Raw genomic sequence first — 14,844 nt, 5'->3', positions numbered from 1 at the left:
AGGTACACGTGCACAGGAGCGCCCTCCGCTGACAGAGCACAGGCGCTGCATCCTCTTCTTTGTGTTGCACTTTAGGCCCGGTCACATGGCCGTGCCGGGTACCGTGGACCTCATATAATACAGGTATAACAAAAAACTGACACTGATCCTGTCGCCATAGATACCGGCTCCTCATGTCAGTACACAGCCTGCGCTGTTATGCGGTTTCTCAGAATTAGCCCGGTATTCTAAGACCTTTCCCCGCCGACATTTCTCTACCTGATTAGTTCTCATTCCATTTGAGGTCCCTCCGGATTGCTGCATCCTTGGAGCCAGGAATACATATATATTGAATGAGACACGCCGCACTCTGCGCTCTCTCCGTCCAACGCAGGATATTAATGAGAGAGAAAAAAATAGATAAAAACATTGCCGGATTATCTGTAAATGTAGATGTATGTATTGATTATTAATGTCACCGAGCAGGAGCATGGCCGGGAATACTGACACCGTGGCCTGATGTACGGTACAAGAACATCGGGGTGGCTGGCCTTTGGCTGGCCATACACGGGTCAATTTCCAAATGATTTTTCGTACTAAATTCGGACCTAAGAATAATCGACTGATTTTCATTCTGTTAGTGGGGCAATGGCCGATTTTCGTGAATCCTCCCCATTTCGTTTATCAGGCATGTTGGAAAATTCGTGAAAAACGACCAGTTTTCAAAATCATTGGTGGCACCATGGGATTACAGAACGAACAACGTTTTTGATTTTTCGATCGAAAAATCATTCAAAATTCGACCCATTTATGGCCTGTTTATATCTAATAAGGGAAGGCACAGCACGGCATGCAAAGTGCAGCAACACTTGTGAGCACATTCAGAACAAGGAGCGATCGTCCACCAGGTACACCTCACAACCAACCAATCATGAAAGTGCATGCCAGGGGTGGACTGACAACTCATGGGGCCCCTGGGCAATAGGGGATCATGGGGCCCCTGTGTCCTTGCCCAAACTCAAAAAAGCCTATGAAAAAGGTACCAGGGGCATCTCATGGGGCCCCCTACTGACCCCCCGGGCAATAGCTGATCATGGGGCCCCTGTGTCCTTACCCAAACTCAAAAAACCTATGAAAAAGTTACCAGGGGCATCTCATAGGGCCCCCTACTGACCCCAGGCCCTCGGGCAGTGCCCGAGTTTCTAAATGGTCAGTCCGCCCCTGGTGCATGCAAACCCAAGACCAGGGGCGGACTGACAACTCATGGGGCCCCCGGGCAAAAGGGGATCATGGGGCCCCTGTGTCCTTGCCGTCACTCAAACCACACCCAAAAAAGCCTATGAAAGGTACCAGGGACATCTCCTGGGGCCCTCTATGGACCCCGGGCCCTCGGGCAGTGCCCGAGTTTCCCAATGGTAAGTCCGCCCCTGCCCAAGACCTATGTCTCAGAGTATTTGACATCACGGTGTTAGGTAACCCCTTGCCCTCCAGATGATTTACCCCCCTTCATGACCAGGACATTTTTGGCACTGCGGCGCTGCATCACTTTAACTGACAATTGCACGGTCATGCAACTCTACACCCAAATGACATTTACGTCCTTTTTTCCCACGATTCGAGATTTCTTTTGGTAGTATTTGATCACTTGTGTATTTTTATTTTTTTTGCGCTATAAACAACAAAGAAAAAACAATTTTGAAATTTTTTTTCATATTTTTGACTTTTTGCTATTAAACATGTCCTGTATAGAAATTTTAAAAATCAAATTTCATCATTAATTTAGGACAAAATGTATTCTGCTACATGTCTTTGCTAAAAAAAAAATCCCAATACGTGTAAATTAATTGGTTTACGTGAAAGTCATAGCGCCTACAAATGGCGGTATAGATACTGGAATTTTTTTTTTTTTTTTTTTAGTAATGGCGGTGATCAGCAACTTGTAGCAGGACTGCGGCGAGCATTTTGACACTGGCGGGGGAACTGACTTGGTGTCACTGACATCTCCAGTGACACCAATACAGTGATCAGTGCTAATAGAAAGCACTGACACTGTACTAATGGCACTGGGCAGGAAGGGGTTAACATGAGGGGTGATCAAAGGGTTAACTGTGTGCTGTTTTATTATGAGGCTGTATGAGTTCTTTACACTGCAGAGCCACACAAAGCAGTGTGCAGGAGCTCACAGGGGAGTGATCTGTATTGTTTGTACATAGGTCTCTCCCCCGTCGGTAACACTCGGCAACCGCCGGGTGCCGGTGGGGTATCACTGGCTGGGACATGGTGATTGACAGCCAAGGCTGAGTTATATACACGTGATTTTGCGCACCCGTGCCGCCCTGCAGCAGTGTAGCTATAGGGCGGCGCGGAAGCTGTTAAAGGCAAATAGACTGTTCACTTTGCAAGGGAATTTCCCCCAGAGCTTAGTGAATGAAGTGAAGCTCTGCTGACTTTCATCATTGAGTCACGTGCAAGTAAAATGCTGTTTTTTAATTTTTTTTTTTTTGCATGTGATTGCATATTCTTTGCAAAGTGAGATTTCCAAACACTGTCCCTTTGTTTTCCTCACATTCAGGGTAGGGCTATGGACCCTGCATCGGTCTTGATGATGTCAGAGGACCTTAGACCATTGAAGTGGTTGTAAAGGCTCAATTTATGCATAAAGGGTAAAACACCTTCTGTGCACAGCAGCTCCCCCTAATACTTACCTGAGCCCCAGCACATACCAGCAATGTGCACAAGCAACTCGGCTCCCTCCTCATTGGCTGATACAGCAGCAGGAGCCATTGGCTGTCAATCACAACCAGTGAGCCAGTGAGGAGAGAGAGGGGGCGGGGTGAGCCACACTCTGTGTGTGAATGGACACAGAGAGCATGGCTTGGGAGCGAGCCTGCTTGGGTGCCCCCATAGCAAGCTGTTTGCTCTGGGGGCACTAGACAGGAGGAATGGCTGGGGATGACAGCAGGGGACCCGAGAAGATGAGGATTGGGGCTGCTCTGTGCAAAGCCATTGCTATAGCCAGCTTTAGAATGCAGGGGAGAAGAAGCTGCAGGCACCGGTCCAGCAGCGTGCAATAGTCTGCAGGAACAGAGGATAAGGTAAGTAAAAGTGCTTTTCCTACCCTCCAGCCTGCTGCAAGGGAGGGATTTGGACTTTTCTGGACTTCAGTTTTAAAGTGGAAATAAAGTCTACCTTAGAACTTGCACCTACAATAGGCCCACCATGTAGGTACCATGAATATCTCCGAAACTTGCAGCTGGTGACGTCACCGGTGCATGCGCTCTGATGGGACAGCATATCGTGCCGAGGGCTCCCGTGTGCATGTATGGAGTGACGTCATTGCGTTCCTGGCCATTCATACTGCCAGAGCCCGCGAACCCAGATGAAAGATCGAGTGAAGATGGCAGCGCTGGGGATCCGTGACAGCGCTGCTCTGGAGGGCTCCGTGTAAAGGTAAGTCTGTCATAATGTACTATGCGGTGCATACTAGTACATTATGACCAAACCTGCAGGGGCCCGGTGTTGGGTTTTTGTCTTGTGGTTTACTACCGCTTTAATCACGTGTATCAGCTTGTAATACTCCTAATTAACAGGCCTTTCTTCAGTTTTTAGAGCTGTAGTACTTTGATTAACAACTACTCTGTTATGCAACATTGTACTCAATTGAATTTTATACCATTTTTTTGAGACAGAACTTTCTTTTGAAGGTATTGAATAATCACACGCTTTGTTTTTTTTTTTTACTATAAAAAAGTAAAAAAAAGACCAAAAATTTTGAAAAAAGCCTATTATCCATACTTTCTGTTAACCTCTTCCTGACCGCCCTATAGCCGAACTACTGCTACAGGGCAGCAGGGCTGCACAAATTTACACACACACACACACACACACACATATATATATATAATTATATATATATATATAAAGAAAAACATATATAATATATGATTTTGTATTTCCGGGTAGGGGGCGTGTGTCCTACCTGCACCACCATTGGTGGCTACAGCTGTCGATCACCAGGTCCCAGCCGGTGATTCCCCGCCGGCACCTGGCGATCGGCAAGTATCACTGACGGGGGAGAGGTCTGTCTGTAAACAACACAGATCTCTCCGCTGTCAGCTCCAGCATGCTGCTTTGTATGGCTCTGCATAGCACCACCATACAAAGCAGTGTACTTACACAGTAAAACAGCACATAGTTAACCCTTTGATCACCCCAGATGTTAACCCCTTCTTGCCCAGTGCCATTAGTACAGTGTCAGTGCTTTTTATTAGCACTGATCACTGTATTGGTGTCACTGTGGATGTCAGCAACAGTCAGTTCTCCCCCCAGTGTCAGAATGCCCGCCGCAGTCCCGCTATAAGTCACTGATTGTTGCCATCACTAATATATATATATACAAATATACAAAATATACTTCAAATATTTGTAGATGCTACAACTTTCATGTAAATTAATTTACACGTATTGGGATTTTTTTCTTAGCAGACATGGAGCAGAATACATTTTGTCCTAAATTTCTGATTAAATTTGATTTTTTAAATTTTTTTTATTGGACATGTTTAATAGCAAAAAATCAAAAATATTTTGTTTTTTTTTCAAAATTGTCGGTCTTTTTTTGTTTATAGCGCAAAAAATAAAAAATGCAGAGGCAATCAAATACCACCAAAAGAAAGCCCCATTTGTGGGAAAAAAAGGAAATAAATGTCATTTGCGTGCACTGTTGCATGACCGCGCAATTGTCAATTAAAATAACGCAGCGCCATATCCCAAAAAATGGCCTGGTCAGGAAGGGGGGGTTAAATCCTCTGGAGGGCAAGTGGTTAACTACCACTGTGACGTCAAAGATACAAATGCCAGAATACTATGAAAACCCCTGAAATGATCCTTTTTTGGACAGTAGACACATCAAAGTGAACTCATTTTTTGGAAATTAGGAAACATGGCGGTATTGACTGGGTTAATCACGGCGCTCGGTAATGGTGCACTAGATACATTAATGCACAGGTTATACACAGAGGAAGGAGGAAGTGAAAGGGTTAATGTACTGGTCACATACAGTAGCAGGATGGAGGTGAAAGGGTTAAAGTGGTTGTAAACCTCAGACATGAAATATGAACAAAGCATATCTATAGTGACTACTCAATCCAGAGTACGAAGTGTCATTTCTGTCTGCTGCCCTGTTTTTCTGCTATCTGCATGAGACACTTCTGACAAGTTTTCCTGACACGAAGAGAAAAATGGTGACAGGGGAAGGAGCTTCAGCACACAGTCTTTGATTGACAGCCTCAGCTCTGTTCCTGTGTGCTGTGTGAAGGGGGTGTGTCCCTTCCCTCCAATCAGCTCTCAGAGCTCTCCTCACTGACCTCTGCAGAGCGTAACTTCAACCAGTCCCAAATCTGTGCTGTGAAAAGAGGAGGGTTGGGTGCTGGGAGAGCAAACCAGCCCTGGAAAAATCACTTGCCCCTATATTTCAAGCCATCCAAGTACGTGTTATATTTCAGTTTTTTATTTTTAAAATTCACAAAGGAAAATAAAAAAATGTAAACAACTGTAGTATCAGGCTGCAACATACCAAAATTTAAAAAAAAGGGAAGGTGGTCTGAATACTTTATGAATGCCCTGTAGATTGCATACCAGATATGCAGGTTGGAGCAGTGTTTCTCAACCTTTTTTCAGTGGCAACACCTTTAAAAGTATGCAAAATCACGAGGCACCCCAGTAGAAAATGTAAATGTTACTTATCAAATGGGAGCCTGTGCCTGTCTCAATGCACACAACTGCCTTGATGATTTATCTTCACATCAGAAACCTCCCTTCATATCAGAGGTCCCCCCAATCACACCGGAGCCCCTCCTTAACATCACAGTTCCCCCCAACCCTTCAAATCAGAAGTCCCCTGTTCAAATCAGAGGCCCCATCACCTCAGAGTCCCCTGTATACATCAGAGGCCTTGTTATGTATGAGAGACCCTACATATTAATTTGTTTATTTATTACACACTTTTGTTTACTCTACAGCTTTCTCACCTGCATTACACCCCGGTCACACTGGATGTGAATTGGCATGCGATTTGCATGCCATGCGACTCGCAAGTCACATGCCAAGTCGCACCCTATTGTCCGCAGTTGTAGCGGTCATATTGGTGCAGTTCCAACTGAAAAAAAAATTGACATTTCCTTTAAACTCTGGGGCAGTGTGAAAAAGACCCTTGGGGGGGGGGGGTCCCCAGCATTGTCAGGGTTAAATCAGGGGCAGACTGACAACTCATTGGGGCCCCCGGGCAATAGGGGATCATGGGGCCCCTGTGTCCTTGCCCAAACTCAAAAACGCCTATGAAAAAGGTACCAGGGGCATCTCATGGGGCCCCCTACTGACCCCGGGCCCTCAGGCAGTGCCCGAGTTTCCAAATGGTCAGTCTGCCCCTGCCCTCATCACATCAGAATAGCCCCTATATATCAGAGTCCCCTCATCACATGAGAATATCCCTATCACATCAGAGTCCTTCCCATCACCACGGAGAATCCCTAACAGAGAGCCCCCCAATCACACAGTCTCCCATCACAGAGCCCCCCAATCACACAGATTCCCATCACAGAGCTCCACAATCACACAGTTCTACCATCACAGAGTCCCCATGCACACAGTCCTCATATCAGAGCCCTACCTTTTGGTTCCATCAGCAAGGCAGAGGACAGGAGGTGTACGAAGAATGGAGGAGGTGGACTTCCATCGTCTCCTGAATGCTGGAGGTGAACCTGCATGCCAGCTGCCCTGGATCAGAGTCATGCATACCAGGGGCAGACTGACCATTTGGAAACTCGGGCACTGCCCAAGGGCCGGGGGTCAGTAGGGGGCCCCATGAGATGCCCATGGTACCTTTTTCATAGGCTTTTTTTAGTTTGGGTAAGGACATAGAGGCCCCATGATCCCCTATTGCCTGGGGGCCCCATGAGTTGTCAGTCCGTCCCTGTGCATTACTATGATGCAGGTGAGCCAGCTACCATAATCATATCAACAAATAATGCAGTGCACCATGACCATAGAGAGTCATTGGTTGTTATGGTGCTGGCGACTGGCAGCTGGCTTCAGGGCAAACTAGATCTTGTGCTTGCGGCACCCATGGAGAACCCAGATGGCACCCTTGTTGAGAAACACTGGGTTATAGATGAAAGCACCATACTATAAAAGTCCAGAAGCAGATTCATTTGAAACGGTTGGGCAGTACCCAACCTGTTTCGGTGGTCAATCGCCTTCATCAGGGCTTGAGGAAAGAAAGAGTGTATGAGACCTATAGAATCAATAGGGATAGGGTATTGTGGTGGATTAGCACAGCCAGTGGTATCTCTACCACCGCACCTGGGTGACATCCGCTGCGGCCCAGGGAAGGCAGGATCCCTGGCTGGGGTGAGCCGCCATGCTTACGGAGTCCAACACCCATTCATCCCTATAGGAGGACCCGGAAAGATGGCAGCACTCATGAAGTGGGGACAGGAGGTGGAGACTCAGGTCAGAGTGGGTTTGGCGAGGAAGGGATGAAGATTTCCACTACCTGTGTGCTGGAGATCAGAGAGAAGACCTGAGAGAGAGACAGCAGGTCAGTGTGTGTACTGTGTACTCCCTCCTCTACCACCAGAAGGAGACATCCATCCCCTGCCCTGCCCCCCCTGACATCACTTAGACATGGGGCATTCCAAACCTCCTCTACCGCACCCCTACATACTGACATGGTACATTCAAGGGCGTATTTACCACAAGGCAAACAAGGCACTTGCCTAGGGCGGCATTTTTCAGGGGGGGCAGCACCTCCCCTCAGAAAAAGCGATGAAGAAGGGACACGTGTATAGGAACCAGGTGGGATCCAAGAGAGTTTGCAGGCTGCTTGATGGTATATGTAGAGCCTGACTCTCGTTCCTGGGGATGTCCGGAGCTTTGAACATGAGTGTCTTTCTCTCTATCACTGGGGGGGGGGGGGGGGGTTAGTGGAAGGCTCTCCCAAGTGGGGTGCAGGGGTGTTGTTGGTCAATGTCAGGTTCTCTCCGCAGGAGGAGGAAGGGGGTGGTGGTGTTGGTCGGTGTCCAAGGTCGGTGTCGGTGACAGACGATTTTTGTGATGCCTAGGGCAGCACAAAACCTAAATACACCACTGGGTACATTCCATCCATCACCCCTCTACACAGTGACATGGTACAATCCATTCATAGCCCCCCCCCCCCCACATACTGTCATGGTACATTCTATCCATCACCCTCACATACTAACATAGTACAATCTATTCATCACCCCCCTCCCCCTTTTCCCCCACATACTAACATGGTACATTCCATTTGTGACAGGCCGCCTGGCCCCCCGCCTGGGTGCTTCCATCAGAGAACCACTTCCTCGCCTCTTGGACACAGGTATTAAAGCTGGGCATTGCACCCAAGAACTAGGTGACACTTCACAAAGACAGCAAAAAGCCCCAAAGAGTGGGCTCAGTGGTTACTCCTAATGAGAAAACATACGAACTGGCGAATAGAGAAAAAAAATCTATTCTGATAATTATTAATCAATAAGTTTATTTACTCAAAAATTACTAAAAACCACCAGCGTGGAGCACAAACACTAATTGGCTTGAAAATGTATGTTTACAAAAACACTTAACTATGGACAGACAAACAAGACAAGACAGAAAACGAAAACTAGACGACACTAGCTTAGGTGCAAACTGGAACTCTGAACAGAAATACAGGTTTTTATAAAATAGGGGCAGTCCCCACATGAGCAATAAACACAAATATTTCACATTATAATAAACATCCCCACTGATTAGGTAACAAGGTCAAGTTGACACCAGACTAATCCCATCATGTAGGAACCTCCAGGAGGACTAGCTAACAGACAGAAACAATAGGTAACTTAATGTACTCAATTAACAATGGGACAAATACACAACGTAAACACATCACACCTTAGTAAACAGATTACAGCAAGAGACCTCAGCATCAGGTTGTTTTGAGCTGATTATATTAACATCTGCTTAAAGTCTCACAGTCTAAGAGGGGGGTTGATGCAGTCAATGCTGGTTTGGGCACGGAAACTCCAAATTTGTATCCTGGTCCTCCAGTTCTCAAAGTCTGTGTGTTTTGGGGAGACCTGGACTTTAATCTGAAGTAAAACTACTCCAAAAGGTCCCCCAGGCAGACACCTCCCAAAAAATAGACGCCCCTCAAACACTAGGGCCCATAGTAGGCAAGAGGCTAGCCTGCAGTCTCCTCCAAAAGACCCTGTCCCAGCTGGGTCTGTCACACCATTCATCACCCCCCCTTCCCCTACCCCTCATATAACACGGTACATTCCATGCCGAGCACCGGTAGGTTGTAGGGGGGGGGTAACACCATGTTTTACCGCACAAGGTGACACCAACCCTATTATTATACAGGATTTATATAGCGCCAACAGTTTGCTCAGTGCTTTACATTATAATAGGACAATACACGAGACAGTACAGTAACAATACAATGCGATACACGAGGGGTTCGAGGGCCCTGCTCCTTGGAGCTTACAATCTAGGAGGGAGGGGGTAGAGGTACAGGAGGAAATGGCTGTGGGGGATGGAGTGGTGGGAAGAGTGAAGGAGATCGGCAATTAGGTGAGGGCGGGGTAGGCTTCCCTGAAGAGGTGGGTTTTCAGGGTGCGCCTAAAGGTGAGGAGGGTAGGTGACAGTCTGATGGATTGGGGTAGTGAGTTCCAGAGGATGGGGGAAGCCCTGGAGAAGTCCTGGAGACGGGCATGGGAGGAGGAGACCAGGGAACTAGAGAGTAGGAGGTCTTGTGTGGAGCGGAGAGTGTGTTTTGGGTGGTAGATGGATATCAGGTCGGTGATGTCGTTTGGGGCAGTGTTATGAACAGCTTTGTATGTCAATGTTAGTAATTTGAATTTTATGCGTTGGGCAATCAGAAGCCAGTGGAGGGATTGGCAGAGGGGGGTGGCGGATATGGAGCGGTTAGTAAGGTGGATGAGTCTAGTGAACCAGGGGCGGACTGACCATTTGGAAACTCGGGCACTGCCCAAGGGCCTGGGGTCAGTAGGGGGCCCCATGAGATGCCCCTGGTACCTTTGTCATAGGCTTTTTTGAGTTTGGGTAAGGACACAGGGGCCCCATGATCCCCTATTGCCCTGGGGCCCCATGAGTTGTCAGTCCGCCCCTGTAGTGAACCCTAGTGATGTTACGGAGCACAGCACTTGTCAGCAACTGGTTCAAGCAGCAAAAACCAGTCCAGTCAGATGGAGAGGCCACCATCAGCCTCAACTTTCCCTCAACAAGGGTTTCCGGGGACTTCCCCAACACCAGGCAGCCTTTGCACTGAACACATTGGGTACGTTCAGTTGATTTTCATTTACGTCTTCACATCAGTATATGGTGAACCGTCATCAGATTATTGACACGGCTGAAACTCAACTAAAACCCTCGGTGAGCTGGCAGGAGAATCTAAAGTGACTCTTCATTTGATAAATCCACAAAAACCAAAAAAAAAAGGTCCCATGGATCAGGCTGAGAAGGGAAAGGCGGGGGTGTATTGATATCTGCCACACTAACCCATCTTCTGTTTCAATGCCGTGAACCTGTCTACCCAATTCCACATGGGGCCATTGGCCGTCTTCCACAAAAGAAGAGTGGAGATCCTTCCAATTTCTAGGATCATGTGACCAACTGGCCAGCTGACAGCAGACCTTACTTCAGGAATAAGGATCGCCAATTAAAGCAGATTAGGAATATGGCAATCACAGCCGCGATGCGAGAACAGGAAACAGAAGGTACTTTCACTCCGCTGGGTCCGGAAAAATTGCCAAGTTTACTCTTCAGCTCTGCTGTGCCTAATCACCTGAAACGTACATGGAATTCTTATTAAGGCGGCATTAAATGCAAAACCAAAAATGTAATATATTGCTGCTTACCAATCGTTCGATGTGGTGGCTGCATTTGTTTTCTTTTTTTTAGGCTCTTTCCTTCTGGTGTGTTACTGGACAGGTCACCTGGTGGTGTAACCTGTCCATGGGTTATCCCCCTTTTTTTCAGAAAGGGGGATAGCCCATGATGAGGTAGACCCAGGGGCGGACTGACAACTCATGGGGCCCCCGGGCAATAGGGGAAAATGGGGCCCCTGTGTCCTTGCCCAAACTCAAAAAAGCCTATGAAAAAGGCACCAGGGGCATCTCATGGGGCCCCCTACTGACCCCGGGCCCTCGGGCAGTGTTTCAGTTTCCAAATGGTCAGTCCGCCCCTGGGTAGACCAATGAGGGATTCAAGTAAAACTAAAGCCAAAACCTTTTTTTTTTTTCATTTTGGAGAGAGTACAGGAGGGTTATATCCCCTGACTTTTTTTTGCCTCGTTGGGGAGATTTCCCTTCGTTTCCTGTCCCATAGCTAAAACAGGAAGAGGAAATTCCTTGGGGGGCCCCCAGGTCACCAGAACAAATGTCCCCATTGGAAGGACAACCCAGAATATAGGATGTTCTTTTACTTCCCATGATAATGGGGGGGGGGGGGTGTCTCCCTAACGGCGGCACTGATAGCAATAAAAACCTGACAGGGGTTCTAATCCCTCTCCACTCTGTTCAAAACTAAAAAAAAAGTTTTGTCTTTAGTTATCCACTTGCTGACTGCGCCATAACAGATGTACTGCTACAGGGCAGCCGTGTTGTACAACATCATGTATATTGACGTGATTTTGAATCTCTGGGTAGGGGGTGCCGCCCAACCTGCACTGTTAATCAGTGATTCATGGCCAGGACTCGCGTGGAGCAGCTGACAGGGGAGAGATTTGCCAGTGTAAACAACAGATCTCTCTCCTGTCAGTGGGCAGGGGCGGACTGACAACTTATGGGGCCCCCAGGCAATAGGGGATCATGGGGCCCCTGTGTCCTTGCCCAAACTCAAAAAAGCCTATGAAAAAGGTACCAGGGGCATCTCATGGGACCCCCTACTGACCCTGGGCCCTCGGGCAGTGCCCGAGTATCCAAATGGTCAGTCCGCCCCTGTCAGTGGGGATGTGCTGCTTTCTATCTCTCTGCAAAGCAAAGAGATAGAAAGCAGCACATCCCATAGTAAAACAGTACACAATGATCACAAAGCAGTACACAGTTAACCCTTTGATCGCCACAGATGTTAACCCTTTCCTGCCCAGTGTCATTAGTACAGTGTCACCTTCTTTTTTTTTATATGTATATGTGTATATATATATATATGTGATTTGTTTTACCAGGTAGGGAGCCACCCTACCCGCACCGCCACTGGTGGCTACGGATGTCAGTCACTGGGTCCCGTCCGGGAATTGTCAGGGAAAGCTGATAGGAGAGAGACCTGTGTGTACACAACACAGGTCTCTCTCCTTCCAGTAGGGACATGCTGTTTTGTATTTCTCTGCACTGCATGTCTCCGTTTTAAAACAGCACACAGTTAACCCTTTGATCGCGCCAGATGTTAACCCCTTCCTGCCCAGTGCCATTAGCACAGTGTCAGTGCTTTTTATTAGCACTGATCACTGTAGTGGTGTCACTGGGGATGTCAGTGGCAGTTAGTCAGTTCCAATCCAGTGTCAGAATGCCCACCACAGTCCCGCTATAAGTCGCTGATCATCACTATTACCATTTATGCCTTTAAAGTGTACTTTATAAAGAGTTTTGAACACATAAGACTTTTTTTTACTTTTTACGACCTCCGGAACTGATTAATTGGTTTTCAATGCACTTATGATTTTTTTTTTAATCATGACCCTGTACAGTATTTATGCCTTTAAAGTGCACTTTGGAAAGAGTTTTGAACAGATAAGACTTTTTTTTTTTACTTTTTTATGACCTCCGGAACGGATTAATTTGTTTTCAATGCATATATGATTTTTTTTTAATCATGTCCCTGTACAGTATTTATGCCTTTAAAGTGCACTTTATAAAGAGTTTTGAACACATAAGACTTTCTTTTACTTTTTTCTGACCTCCGGAACAGATTAATTGGTTTTCAATGCATTTATGTTTTTTTAATCATGTCCCTGTACAGTATTTATGCCTTTAAAGTGCACTTTACAAGAGTTTTAAACAGATAAAAGACTTTATCTTCCTTTTTTCTGACCTCCGGAACGGATGACTTGGTTTGCAATGCATTCCTATGGGAAACCGCGTTTCGGTTTACAAATTTTTTTGCTATACGAAAAGTCCCGGAGAACGCATTCAATTTGTAAACCGAGGTACGCCTGTAGTGACTGTTTGCAGTCCGATGCAGAACAGGAAAAGTGCATCTAGGTGTCAATTCTGACTACTTACGTATTCGTCTTCTTCTGGTTGGAAATCTGGTAGAGGGGGTATTGGTAGTTAACTGTAAGGGTTCGGTGACAGCTTGGTCACAGTTCCGGGGGCACCGAATGAGCAAGCCAAAAATGAATATTTATATATTTCAGGTACTTATATAACGCCATCCATTTATGCAGCACTTTACATATATATTGTACATTCACATCAGTCCCTAACCCTCAAGGGGTGTACAATCTAAGGTCCCTAACCCTCAAGGGGCGTACAATCTAAGGTCCCTAACCCTCAAGGGGCGTACAATCTAAGGTCCCTAACCCTCAAGGGGTGTACAATCTAAGGTCCCTAACTCACATTCATACACACACATACTAGGAACAATTTAGACAGGAGCCAATTTACCTACCAGCATGTCTTTGGAGTGTGGGAGGAAACCCACACAGGCACAGGGAGAACATGCAAACTCCAGGCAGGTGGTGCTGTGGTTGGGATTCAAACCAATGACCCTAGTACTGCCAGGTGGAAGTGCTAACCATTTAGCCACTGTGCTGCCTTGAATATTTGGAGTGATCTCTATGGTTTGGTGTTCCCATTCTTTCACTCCACACAAGCAATGGAACCCTGGCCGAGGTTCTAACCCCTCTGTTCTTGGCTCTACCCATACATGACACTGGGCTCGGCACGCCCGGCGTGGTTGCAGAGATCTAAACTGACATGGCTCTACCGAGTGACACGTGCGCGGCTTTGTACCTCTGACCTGAAAAGATCGGCTGATTATGGGGTGAAAGGCAGCATGGTACATTTAACCCCCGCACTGCTGAAAGGCACAGCATGTGTTCATTGTTCAGACAATGGATCAAATCTGCCAGGACTGGGACAGATGGTCCCCCAACCGGTCCTAATGAAAGGAGGAGGCCTGAGGTATCAGATATCGGAGGGACTCAATCTGTGAATACAGGAGTCAGCACCTGCCAGGAGGGCAACGTCAGTGCAGGGAGTGGTGGCACCAAGACGAAGGTTTGGGCAGGTGATGTGAAGATTGCCGGGAGATTCCGAGTTAGATAGGAGGCCGTGTACGGAGGAGGAGGCTGCTGATTGGAGCTGGATATAGAACTTACAATATGGAGGGACAAATGACATTCGTCCCTGAGCGCAAACGTTCGTACCGCTCGGTGTAGCATTCAGACACGGCAGCTGTTAGACTCTCATAGACTTTTAAGCCCTGTCCACATCTCGTGATTTGGGATCGCTGACAGAATCGCTGCGATTCTTCTCGTGGTCCCAAATCGCAGCAGAACGTGTGACACGCTTTTGGGGACCATTATTCCTTAATGACACCCCAAAAGTGATGCGATTCTGCTGCGATCGATGGTGACAAAACGCGATTTTTCAAAAACGCGCAACATTAGTCACTGAAAAAGGAGCATGAGCCCCTTTTTTATAGACAACCCATTGGTGCAAGTATGCGGGTAAAAAAAAAAAATGTAAAGGGGAAGGAAGTCGCTTTTTGACCTCTTGTTGCCCATGTAATACACAAGTCCAGTGGCAAAAGGATGAGCTATAATGCCCACATGATGCACATATGCAG

The sequence above is a fragment of the Staurois parvus genome, unplaced genomic scaffold (genome assembly GCF_062004578.1).
Source record: "Staurois parvus isolate SC_StPar_1 unplaced genomic scaffold, SC_StPar_1.0 ptg002934l, whole genome shotgun sequence".
In the NCBI taxonomy this organism is placed as follows: Eukaryota; Metazoa; Chordata; class Amphibia; order Anura; family Ranidae; genus Staurois; species Staurois parvus.
The sequence above is the reverse complement of the archived record's forward strand: the minus strand, read 5'-3'. Positions refer to the sequence as shown.